Source organism: Corvus brachyrhynchos, unplaced genomic scaffold (genome assembly GCF_000691975.1).
Source record: "Corvus brachyrhynchos isolate BGI_N302 unplaced genomic scaffold, ASM69197v1 scaffold728, whole genome shotgun sequence".
Lineage (NCBI taxonomy): Eukaryota > Metazoa > Chordata > Aves > Passeriformes > Corvidae > Corvus > Corvus brachyrhynchos.
The window spans coordinates 13,513-24,821 of record NW_008239459.1 but is presented as its reverse complement, the minus strand read 5'-3'; the positions used below and the strand labels follow the sequence as shown (position 1 = coordinate 24,821).

The 11,309-nt window shown below is 45.9% G+C and overlaps 1 long non-coding RNA gene across 1 annotated transcript in view; it reads left to right on the top strand.

The window, feature by feature from the left end:
• Positions 1–4,900, top strand: part of LOC108448414 — a 14,744-nt gene extending 9,844 nt beyond the window's left edge. The window contains exon 3 of the long non-coding RNA XR_001864294.1: positions 2,545–4,900. This is a non-coding gene — a long non-coding RNA (uncharacterized LOC108448414). The remainder of the gene's footprint in view (positions 1–2,544) is intronic.
• Positions 4,901–11,309: the final 6,409 nt, after the last annotated feature.

Sequence of the window (11,309 nt, the reverse complement as noted above, 5' to 3'; positions counted from 1 at the left end):
GGGGGGGCCGCCGGGCGCAGCCATGGCGTGGCTTTGCCATGTGCTCACCACCATGTGCTCACCGCCGTGGTGCAGCTCTGCCATGTGCTCGCCAGCGCCATACTGCCATGCGCTCGCCGGCGCCACGCGGCCCCGCCGTGCACTTGCTGTCATGTGCTCCCCGGCATCGCATGCTCACTTTCCCTCCTGCTGCATCTGCCGCTGCTGCTGCACTCTCGCAGAGGGCAAACGGAGAGGGAACAAGCTACCAGGAAAGGCCCCCCCCGGCTCCAGCCACTTGCCACGACTTGGCTCCAGCTGATGCCGCATGGCGTGGGGCGGCATGAGCTCTTCTACAATACCGTCCAGTTCTCCTCCAGGGTCAAACGGGTCATGGGACGAGGGGCCATCTTCTGGTTCTTCTCCCACAGCCCCAACAGACTTACAGTTTGCTGGTGGAGCAGAGTGGCTCAGCACAGCTGCCATGGTGGCACAAGTGTCTTCCTTTGTCCGATCTCTGGGTATCACATGTGCTGTGGGCATCTTACACACTCTCCTCCACGGACACAAAACTTTGTCAGCGCTGCATCGCCTTGCGCAACTCACTCCCACAATGCGTCCTCTAAAGCATCCTATGAGCAAGGATCAAAAATATTGGTACTATCTAAAGTTGAACCCCAGTCTTTGGCACAGAACAAGAGTCTGTCCAAATCTGTAGACTCAACTTTCCTGGTGCGTTTCTTTAAAATCCGTTCCAACATCTCTGCGATGTTCTGTTTTTGGGATATACCATCCCCCATCGTTCCCCCTGGCTCACCTACAACTTGCAGGGATTAATCGCTGGCCAGCTTTCCTGCTTCTTTCAGCAGCACTTCAAGTCCCACGGGGCTCACCGACGGACGCACAGTTGGGCGTATAATAAATTCCTCACACAGGGACACCATTTGTCAGCGACTGAGGCACGGACCCAGACCAGCAGGGAATCGGAATCATTTATTCAAAGAAATGAGCTGGGTTTACACACTTTTCTAAGGCACAGTATTTCCTTATATGGCAGTCCTCACTACGTGATGCAACACACTTCCTAAAAGTCCTTCTATGGGGTGATCACTTGCTGTTCACCCTTCTGCCAGCTCCTGGCAGCCTCCTCTCCATAGGGTTCTGCTGTGTGACACCTCCTCCCGCCAGGGTCTGGTGGAGACAAGCCTCTGTGCGCTGCCATGTGCTCCTTTGTGCTGCCACGTGCCTCTGCAGGCAGGTTTTACAGCTTGTAACTCAACTTTATTCCATCTCTTCCCACAAAATCATTGCTAAGTGAGATTGCAAGAAACAAAGTAAAACTTGGACCTCCTCTCAAACTTCCTCTGTCATGGTCTTGTTGGGTCAGTGACCACCATGGAGACAAATAATCCTGGCGGGACCTGAAAAAGCGCCATGTGCTCCTTTGTGCTGCCATGTGCCTCTGCGGGCAGGTTTTACGGCTTGTAACTCAACTTTATTCCATCTCTTCCCGCACCTTTTTAGTAACCAATCGTGTCTTAGTAAACCAATTGCTCCAGTTTTTCTCAAATCTCTCACTATTCTCTGCCACTCTCCCCTTACTTTAACATTATCTACACTTTTATTTTCTGTGAAGTTCTTTATTCATGCTCTTTCTACTCTGATACCAAGCTCTCTCCTCCGGCAGCTTGGACACCACCCACTCCTTCTAAGAGAAGTACAATACCACTTTCTCTCACAATTAATACGTGCCTACAAAGTCCAAGCTTCACAACTGTTTTCACACACTAAACACGGGATTTTAAAAAGGGAAATCAGATGGAGCTATATAAGAAAGGCGTTCTGGGTCTGGATGGTTTCAGTCCAATACCTAAAATTCAACTCCCTCCGGATAACAAGGCTGAATTCCAAACCAACAGTTTGTATGATTTATACTCATTCATTCCTTCTCATTCTCCCACTCATTCCACAATAAAAACCCATAATAACACAGTAAAAAAAAATAGCAACACAGCACGACAGTGGGGTCCAAGTCCTGGGGCCTCTAACCCCTAATAAAACAGCGGGGATTCTTTCCCCTGGGGGCCTTTAACCCCAACCCTTAAAGGTATCTTTCCTTTTGCCCAGGACTAATTCTGGGAAACGCAGTCTCCTTGGGACTTTCAACCCACCTCTGGGGACTTGAATCCTGGACCCACGGGTATTTCTGCTTTTTAAAAAAAATCAAAAATACCTTATTTTGCTGCAGATGGTCCTTGTCTACCCCTGCCATGAGACAAAGGACAGCTGAGCCCCCCCCAAAAATTCAGGGCTGCGACTGGGAGGTCTGCTTCCCCCTGGATCCGGCAGCTGGGCAGAGTTAGGATCCCATCTGGGGTGCCAGTCGAATTGCCCCAAACTGGGCCAAGAGACGCTTCAGAGACAGAGTCAGAGAAGCAGGTATTTGCTTTATTCAGCACAAGATGCATGGGGGATCGCTCCTCCTAACACACACACGCAGAGCAGTCCATACAGTCCAGCATTATGTGTAAAATTTATGAATATTCATCACATTCCTTAGGATAGTCGGGGGTCTTTCTGATGAAAATCAGTAGTCTTCGTCACAATGCACTTTTTACCTTTCTTTCTGGCGCATGCGCAGTTCTTCGCTGGATGATTCAGCGATCTCTGTGCTGGTTTTCAAAAGATCCTGTTCCTCTTATCTTGACAAGATTAAGGCGAATCCTGCTGCTTAGGTTTTGTGATTAATATTTGCTGTCTCTTACTAGTTTCTTCGTGCTTACATGAGTTAACTATGGATCATCCCCCTTCTCAATCCCCCCTTTTCCTTGATCGTTTGTAATTCTTTACAAACCTTGCATGTCTTGAATGAAAGTACCCTTCTCGTTTCTAAGTTTATGCCTTTGCCATTGTGTATACGCATTGAGATACTAAGTACCTAACATCATGTAACAATATCTAGTAATACAGTCAGTAAATAAGAACATCACAAGACAAATAACTGTTACAAACAATTGTTGAAGCCAGGATAAGTTGGGTAACCATGCCACTGTGAGTTTATCTTCTATCTCTTTAAACTTGCAAGAAGCGTTACCTAAGGTAATCTGATGCAAGGTTTGCGTTTTGTCCCAAATTGTAAGGTCCTTCCCATTTTTCCTGGAGTGGATTTCCGGAAGGAGCCTTAATATAAACCCAGTCTTTTGGATTCATATTATGGAAGGGTTTATCAGGTGGTGGTGGTTGACAATGAACAGCTGTAGCGCGTATTGATTGTAATTGTGGACGTAAATGCTTAGCAAAGCCATGGGCAGAGCCTGATACCAATAGAAATTAGGTTTTTGACAAATTTTGGCTCATTGTTGCTTTATTAAGTGATTCATCCTTTTTGCTTGTCTACTTGCTTGTGGCCTATATGGTGTATGTAGTTGCCACTGTATACTTAGTAGATGACTCACTCCTTGCACTACCTGGGCTACAAAGTGGGATCTCCTATCAGAATTCATTTCCCTCGGTACCCCAAATCGTGGAAGAATTTCTTGTACTAAAGCTTTAACAATTTCTCTATCCTTGTTTGTTCTACAAGGGAAAGCTTCTGGCCAACCTGAAAAAGTATTTGTGAGGACTAAGAGATACTTGTATGTCCCTTTTCTAGGGAATTCAGAGAAGTCAATTTGCCACACGTCTCTTGGTAAAACTCTTTTAGGGATAGTCTCTGTGCTTAGCCTAACAGTGGTATTAGGGTTGTTTTTCCTCCTTTGTCTCCTTTAATTTCAGTGCTATTACTTTGTCTTCTAAGTGGTTTTGTAAGGCGCCAACTCCCTAATGTGTTTTAGAACGTTTGCTTTGGATAAATAATTTTAACAGTTTTCTGTCACTGTTATCCCCAGAGAGACGGCAAAAATCACGACGTAAGTCCAGGTCAGATGCATATGACTGAAGCGACCTTGTTTAATCACCCGTACCTTTTATAGCATGGTTCGCAAAAGAGAAATTACATGATTGGCTTATTCACCCACCAACTCTCAAGACGATAAGTTGAGCAGTAAGACACCCATCTCCAAATATTATTCTTAAAGAAGGAAAATAATTTTCACAGTTCTCATAAAAACCTGCAGGTGTAAAAATGATTTACATTCTCTCAAACTGTTGTCCATGCAGTTTGCATGAGAATGAAAGCTTTCACAGAGAAGCTGTGAGAAGCTGGATTTCTCTATAACTGCCCTCTCATGAGAAAGAAAAGTTTCACAGGAAAATTCCTCTGCCAGCCCTTCCTAGCATCCACAGTTTTTTGGGTATGACTATGAGATCTTTTATTTTAGCCCACCCGTCTGTTCTTTCTTGTCCCTTTTCTTCCTGTATCCAATTTAAATCATCAGTGTTGTATGGTGGGGATTTTTTTATTCCTAAGGATGCTAGAAGGGATTAAAGCTAGGGCTTGAACTTGAACTTTACTAGCAGCTGCCTTTGCTGTTTTGCCTGCCATAGCATTTCTCAGTTAAGGGACGGTGTCACCTTGCCTTGCCTTCAGTGCCTTGCCTAGTTCTTCCTAAGCTACCCTTGCTCTGCTTCCTTTGCCTACGTCTGTCTTGCCTCGCACTACCTACAACTTGCTGGCTTTGCTTTGCCCTGCCTACCACTCTTTACCTTGCCTTCCACGCAGGCAAGGCACTGCAAATGAAGTGCAGGCAATTGCGGGCAAGTCAAGCGAGAAGTAGGCAAGGCCAGAGCAGTGAGGGACAAGCAAATGGAGTGGTAGGCAAGAGAAGGCTGAGAAGTTAGAGGCAAGGCTTGCCTCTAGGTGGAAGGAAAGTCCAACGATGGGTAGGCCAGGCAGAAACAGGAAGGGCTCGGCAAGCCAAGGCCCTGGAGGAAAGCAGTAGGCAGGTCAACTGTGCGGCATGGCCATGCAAAGGAATGCAAGGCTACGGAGGGCTATCAGGGCAAGGCAAGGAAACTGTTGCGTTGCCAAGGCAAGGTAAGGCAGGGCAGGGGAGAAGGACATTGAAGGACTGCTGGTACATAAAAGTGGCCAGGCCCAACTGCTCTGTGTGGCCTTGATCACGTGTGAGTCATCTCTAATCTGCACCTAAAAGACTTGAGCTACCAGCTTTCCTTCGTATGCAAAAGCACTGTTGTTCTGGTCCTGGAGCCCAAGGGCAAAATGTGAATTGCCCTTTCAAAATTCAAGACATGCAAAGATTGGTCCATCTGCCCAGAAGGATGAATGTGACCTCCCCTGGTCTTCCTCTCAAGTGCTCCTGAAACACTGGGAATATATGAGAGCCTTGAGAGTCCTCGGGGGAGCAGGCAGGGCAATGCAAGGCTGGGAAATGCCAGGAGAAAAGGGATCTTGAATTCCAGGTGGGGGAGGGATGAGCAACGTAATGTAAGGCAAGGGAGGGGTTCAGGGGCAAGGCAAGCGGTGGCTCTGCAAGAAAAGACAAGGGAGAGGTAGGCAAGGCAATGAGAGTTCTAGCAGGAGAAGGAAATGAAAGGCCGGACCTGGAAAAATGCAATGGGACGTCGGGGGGGGGATGCATGAGCAAGTCCATGTAAGGCAGTGGAGGGAAGGAAGGCCCAGGGGAGACTACAGACCAGACAGCAAGGCAATGCAAGGTGTGGGGAAGCAAGGCAAAGTAAAGGAAGGGGCAGGAAAGGCAAGGAAATGCCAACGAGATGTAGGTCTGGCAAGACAAGGCCCTGAAGAAAAGAAGTAGGCAGGTCAAGGGCAGGGCATGGCCAGGGAGGGTTGGCAGGGCAAGGCAAGGAAACAGGTGGGTTGCCAAGGCAAGGAGAGTGACAGGTACGTTCAAGGACTGCTGATACACAAAAGCGGCCAGGACCAACTGCTCTGTCTGGCCTTGATTGCGCATGGGCTGTCTCCAATCTGCACCTAAAAGACTTGGGCTCCCTGCTTTCCTTCATATGCAAAAGAACTGTCATTCTAGTCCTGGAGCCCAAGGGCAAAAAGTGGATGCTCGTCCAAACTTCAAGACATGCAAGGACAGGCACCAGAAAAAAGCTGCCAGGACAGACAGGTGTGCTTGTACGTGACATCCTCTGGGCTTCCCCTCACATGCTCCTGAAACACTGGAGCTATGTGAAGGCCTTGAGAGTCCTAGGAGGAGCAGGCAGGGCAAGGCAAGCTGAAGAAATTCCACAAAAAGAGGAGTCTTGAATTGCAGGTGGAGGAGTGGTGAGCAATGTAATGCAAGGCAAGGAATGCCTTCAAGGGCAAGGCAAGGCAAGCGGTAGCTTTGTAAGGCAAGACAAAGGAGAGATGGGCAATGAGAGTCCTAGAAGGAAATGAAAGGTTGGACCTGGACAAATGGGAAGTCAGGTGCAGGGTGGCTGAGCAAGTCAATGAAAGGAACTGGTTTGGTGGGAAGGGCAAGGGAAGGGCAGGTTAGGTCAGGAATGCAAAGGAAAGGAATGGACAAGGAAACGCCATGTTGGGCAGAAAAGGCAAGGCAATGTAAGGGAGGGGTAGGCAACACCATGGGTGTCTTAAGAGGAAAGACATCCGTTGTCCATGCGTGGCAAGACCAAGAGCAAAGCGGTAGAGAAAGTCAAGGTGGGGGATGGGTGAGTTCAGCTGAGAAAGAAAGGAAGCGCATAGCTCCAGTGTGTGTGTGTGCATGCACATATGTGTTTGTGTGAAGTTTGCAGGATGTAAAGCAAAGAAAGGTGTCATTTCATTGTGGAGTCAATGGACATTTTCGAGCGTAAGCGGCAAGGTCCGAGCAACTTTTTCCTCCTCGCACATCTGTGCATGTGAGATGTAGGCAGAAACTTCTGGGTTTAGATTCAGACTGCAAGAGGGACACAGAATGTGACGGTGTGAATAGCTGAGAAGGAAAGCACGTAGCATTGCCATGTTTCAACAGAAGCAGTTTGTCTGGGCGAGAGGGAGATGGACGTATGGGACTCTGCAATGTGACAATACACTCAGCTGAGAAGCAAAGTGCATAGCTTCAGTGCGTGCTCTGAAGAGGAAAGACTGCAAGGAAAAGGCAAGGCAAGGTCAGTGAAAGCTTTCTGTCCTGGCACATTTAGCGGTGTGAAGCAGAACTGCTGTTTGCTTTCCCTAAGGACTCTGCGACACTGAGAGCATGTGCTTTTACATGTAGCTGAGAAATGTGGAGATACAGCTAGAAAGCAGAAGTGAGAGCACTGCTAAACTCATGTCAGAAGTGGATGCGCTAACGCTGCTAGCTTGTAGTTTTGCAATGTTATTAAGAAACATAGATATGGTTGTTATAGTGATTGCTGCTTATATAAGAATCTATTTTTAGTTACTGCTGAAAAGGTATAAATACTCAGCTCTGTATCAATAAAATCGGCTTCTTGCATCCGAGCAATCTGCCCCGTCTCTTCCATCGCCGACCACCACAGGACAGAGAAGGAAGGTGAGAATCACCCGTATGTTGGGGTTTTAGTAGTTCTCCTTTTGTTTTTTGGGGGTTTTTTTCTCTTAAGGAGCTTTCCCCCATTCGCTAGGAGACAATAACGACTGGACACTTAAGAGAGACAAAAGAATTTGTCACCGCTCAGGGGAGGGATGCAGCTGGCTACTCTCTTTAGCTGAGGTGTCTCGTGAGGGCAGAGATACAGTGAACTTTGGACTGGGAAAACGGGGTTGCATGCAGCCCCCAGCTCTTGTTCTCTCAAGCATTCGGAGGGGAGAGAGGCTGCGGTGGCTGTGGGGAGAACTGGTCACCACTGCAGGATTCCGTCTCCTGCTGCACGGCGGGATTCCGTCTCCGGCTGCCTTTCTTCTACCATGAGTGCAGCTCTGCTCGTAAGAGCGGCAGGTGCATTGGAACCTTATCAACAGTCTACCTTCACTAAAAGAGGGACTCTTCACCATCTGCTCAGGTGCCTCAGGTGAGAAACCCCGGGATTTTGAGCCTGCCTTTCCATGCCCTGCTCGGAGCTGGGCCGCCGCTGCCCTGCCCCCACCCCTTCTTTGCCACTGCTCTGAGTTTTCTATTCTATTGGAATAAAATCACATATAAAAACATCAATTTACTGAAGAGATTGACTGATAATATGGGTTTATTTACAAGCCTCATTGGCATATTTAAGGCTTTATTGCCATACTACTCACAAACTACTATTAAATGTAACTCACTTTCAAATTTCTAAGAGTAAATATGTATTTGCACTGTATTCAAAACTGCATGGCAAATTATTTCAGATATTATGAACAAAAGTGATGTGATAATCGCATAATAAGAATTTGAAAAGTCAAGTAGGCTGGGTTTGTATCTGCCCGCGTTCTGGACCATGGCTGTGTGAAAATGGTCTGTGAGCCAGGTGCAAAGGTGCACAGCAGGAACAGCACTGTCACCTAATAAACACCCCAGGTTTCTTTATTAATGACTCTCAGGAGTAGAAGAATGTCTCAAGTTTGCTACAGAGATCCATTTCGAGAGGAGAAATGTTTTGAGAGGAGCAAAATCACAGGAGTTCCCACTGTATCCTTTTACTGCAGAAACCCATCTGATCCTGACTTTTTGAATTACAAAGACACACTGAACCACTTGCACACACATCTGCTCACTGAGCCTGAGAAATGTTTTCTAGTGAAAAGGAAATGAGAAGGACCAGGATTACAAGTGAACTAAAACACAAGCAGCTAATACATTCCTCCTGTGATAAATGAGTGAACGATAAATATTGTCTTTCGCATACATGATTTTAACATTTAGAAGTGATAATGTACTATGTAGAAATAGTGTTAAGGTAAAATATAGTGAAGTAAAAACAAGACTAGAGTAAATTGTAACTTCAAAATAGTTGTAACATATTGGGAAACGTAGTAATAAACACACGGTAATAAATGTCCCTTAAGTTGAGAAATCACAGAGGTAGAAACCAAGACATCTTAAAGGAACAAAGAAGATAAACCGCATGCATCCCAGGAAGTCTGTTATCTCATCAAAACTCACACCTCCCAAAGAAACTATCAACTACAAATTTGGTTGGAGACTGAAGAGGCACCGGAGGGGGGTGCCTGCCTTCAATTCTGAAGCTATCCAGAGGACCGAGGCGGCGGCACGCTGGCGGAAGCAGGCAGAGACAGGAGGGAGGGAAAAGTTGAGTGAAGTGTAAATTACTTTCTGGGCTTAATTAATATGTTTAAAGAAGTACTTATGTTCACAGTAAAATGAATGTAGACACGCCTCTAGCAATATTGCTAAGTGCCTCCGCGCTGTGATATGCCTTTGTTCTACTAATAAATGTTCAATATTATGCTGCTGAAAATTCCTCGTGTGAATTCATCTTTCTCAATTCTTTCCTTAAAATTCTAAGAATTTAGTGTGAAATACATTTAGGCTTGGTCCACAGTAATTTTAGTTCAAAGAAACACATCTAAATTTTTTCCATCTTTCCCGTTAAAGGATATTGATTTTGGCTCATTCTTTCAGCATTTTGCCAGCGATATGCTCAATGCTGTTTCCTTAAGAATGAAAGCTGTAGCATGATATTACAAAGTGTTTGGTGAAACCTTTGCCATGACTCTCAAGTTGCAACATGCCAGATAATCATTGGTTTTCAAAGCTGCTTGAAGATATAAGGAAAGCATCTAAGGTTTATGCATGTATCAGCATCCCCTTGTCACAAGGTCATGCTGCAGTGATCCCGGCAGAGCTCTAAGACTGGATTTAAAAGAGAAAAGCTCAACATTGGCTCTTGAAACATCCAAGGTTGTACATATATTACTTCTGTGCTAAAACTACTGTATGAAAACATGTTACGGTTATGGCAATTTTGTAGGACTTTGTAGGAGACATCTCTTTAAATGGCTCCGATATCCTTTCAGTGCTAAAATTGAGAAGGGGGTTGATCCATAGTTAACTCATGTAAGCACGAGTGAACTATTAAGAAACAGCAAATGTTAATCACAAAACCTAAGTAGTAGGATTGGCCTTAATCTTGTCAAGATAAGAGGAACAGGATCTTTTGAAAACCAGCACAGAGACTGCTGAATCATCCAGCGAAGAATGGCGCATGCTCCAGAAAGAAAGGTAAAAAGTGCATTGTGACAAAGACTAGTGATCTTCATCAGAAAGACCCCCGAGGAAGAAGAGGAGCCTTCCTCAGTGCGACCACCAGAGTACAGAGCGCATGTGTGGCACGTATGCTAATGATATTAATGACTTCCCAGAAGTAATTTGTATAACCACTCCTATCCCAAGGAATGTGATGAATATTCATAAATTTTACACATAATGCTGGACTGTATGGACTGCTCTGCGTGTGTGTGTTAGGAGGAGCGATCCCCCATGCATCTTGTGCTGAATAAAGCAAATACCTGCTTCTCTGACTCTGTCTCTGAAGCGTCTCTTGGCCCAGTTTGGGGCAATTCGACTGGCACCCCAGATGGGATCCTAACTCTGCCCAGCTGCCGGATCCAGGGGGAAGCAGACCTCCCAGTCGAAGCCCTGAATTTTTGGGGGGGGCTCAGCTGTCCTTTGTCTCATGGCAGGGGTAGACAAGGACCATCTGCAGCAAAATAAGGTATTTTTGATTTTTTTTAAAAAGCAGAAATACCCGTGGGTCCAGGATTCAAGTCCCCAGAGGTGGGTTGAAAGTCCCAAGGAGACTGCGTTTCCCAGAATTAGTCCTGGGCAAAAGGAAAGATACCTTTAAGGGTTGGGGTTAAAGGCCCCCAGGGGAAAGAATCCCCGCTGTTTTATTAGGGGTTAGAGGCCCCAGGACTTGGACCCCACTGTCGTGCTGTGTTGCTATTTTTTTTTACTGTGTTATTATGGGTTTTTATTGTGGAATGAGTGGGAGAATGAGAAGGAGTGAATGAGTATAAATCATACAAACTGTTGGTTTGGAATTCAGCCTTGTTATCCGGAGGGAGGTGAATTTTAGGTATTGGACTGAAACCATCCAGACCCAGAATGCCTTTCTAATATAGCTCCATCTGATTTCCCTTTTTAAAATCCCGTGTTTAGTGTGTGAAAACAGTTGTGAAGCTTGGACTTTGTGGGCACATATTAATTGTGAGAGAATGTTGTATTGTACTTCTCTTAGAAGGAGTGGGTGGTGTCCAAGCTGCCGGAGGAGAGAGCTTGGTATCAGAGTAGAAAGAGCATGAATAAAGAACTTCACAGAAAATAAAAGTGTAGATAATGTTAAAGTAAGGGGAGAGTGGCAGAGAATAGTGAGAGATTTGAGAAAAACTGGAGCAATTGGTTTACTAAGACACGATTGGTTACTAAAAAGGTGCGGGAAGAGATGGAATAAAGTTGAGTTACAAGCCGTAAAACCTGCCCGCAGAGGCACATGGCAGCACAAAGGAGCACATGGCG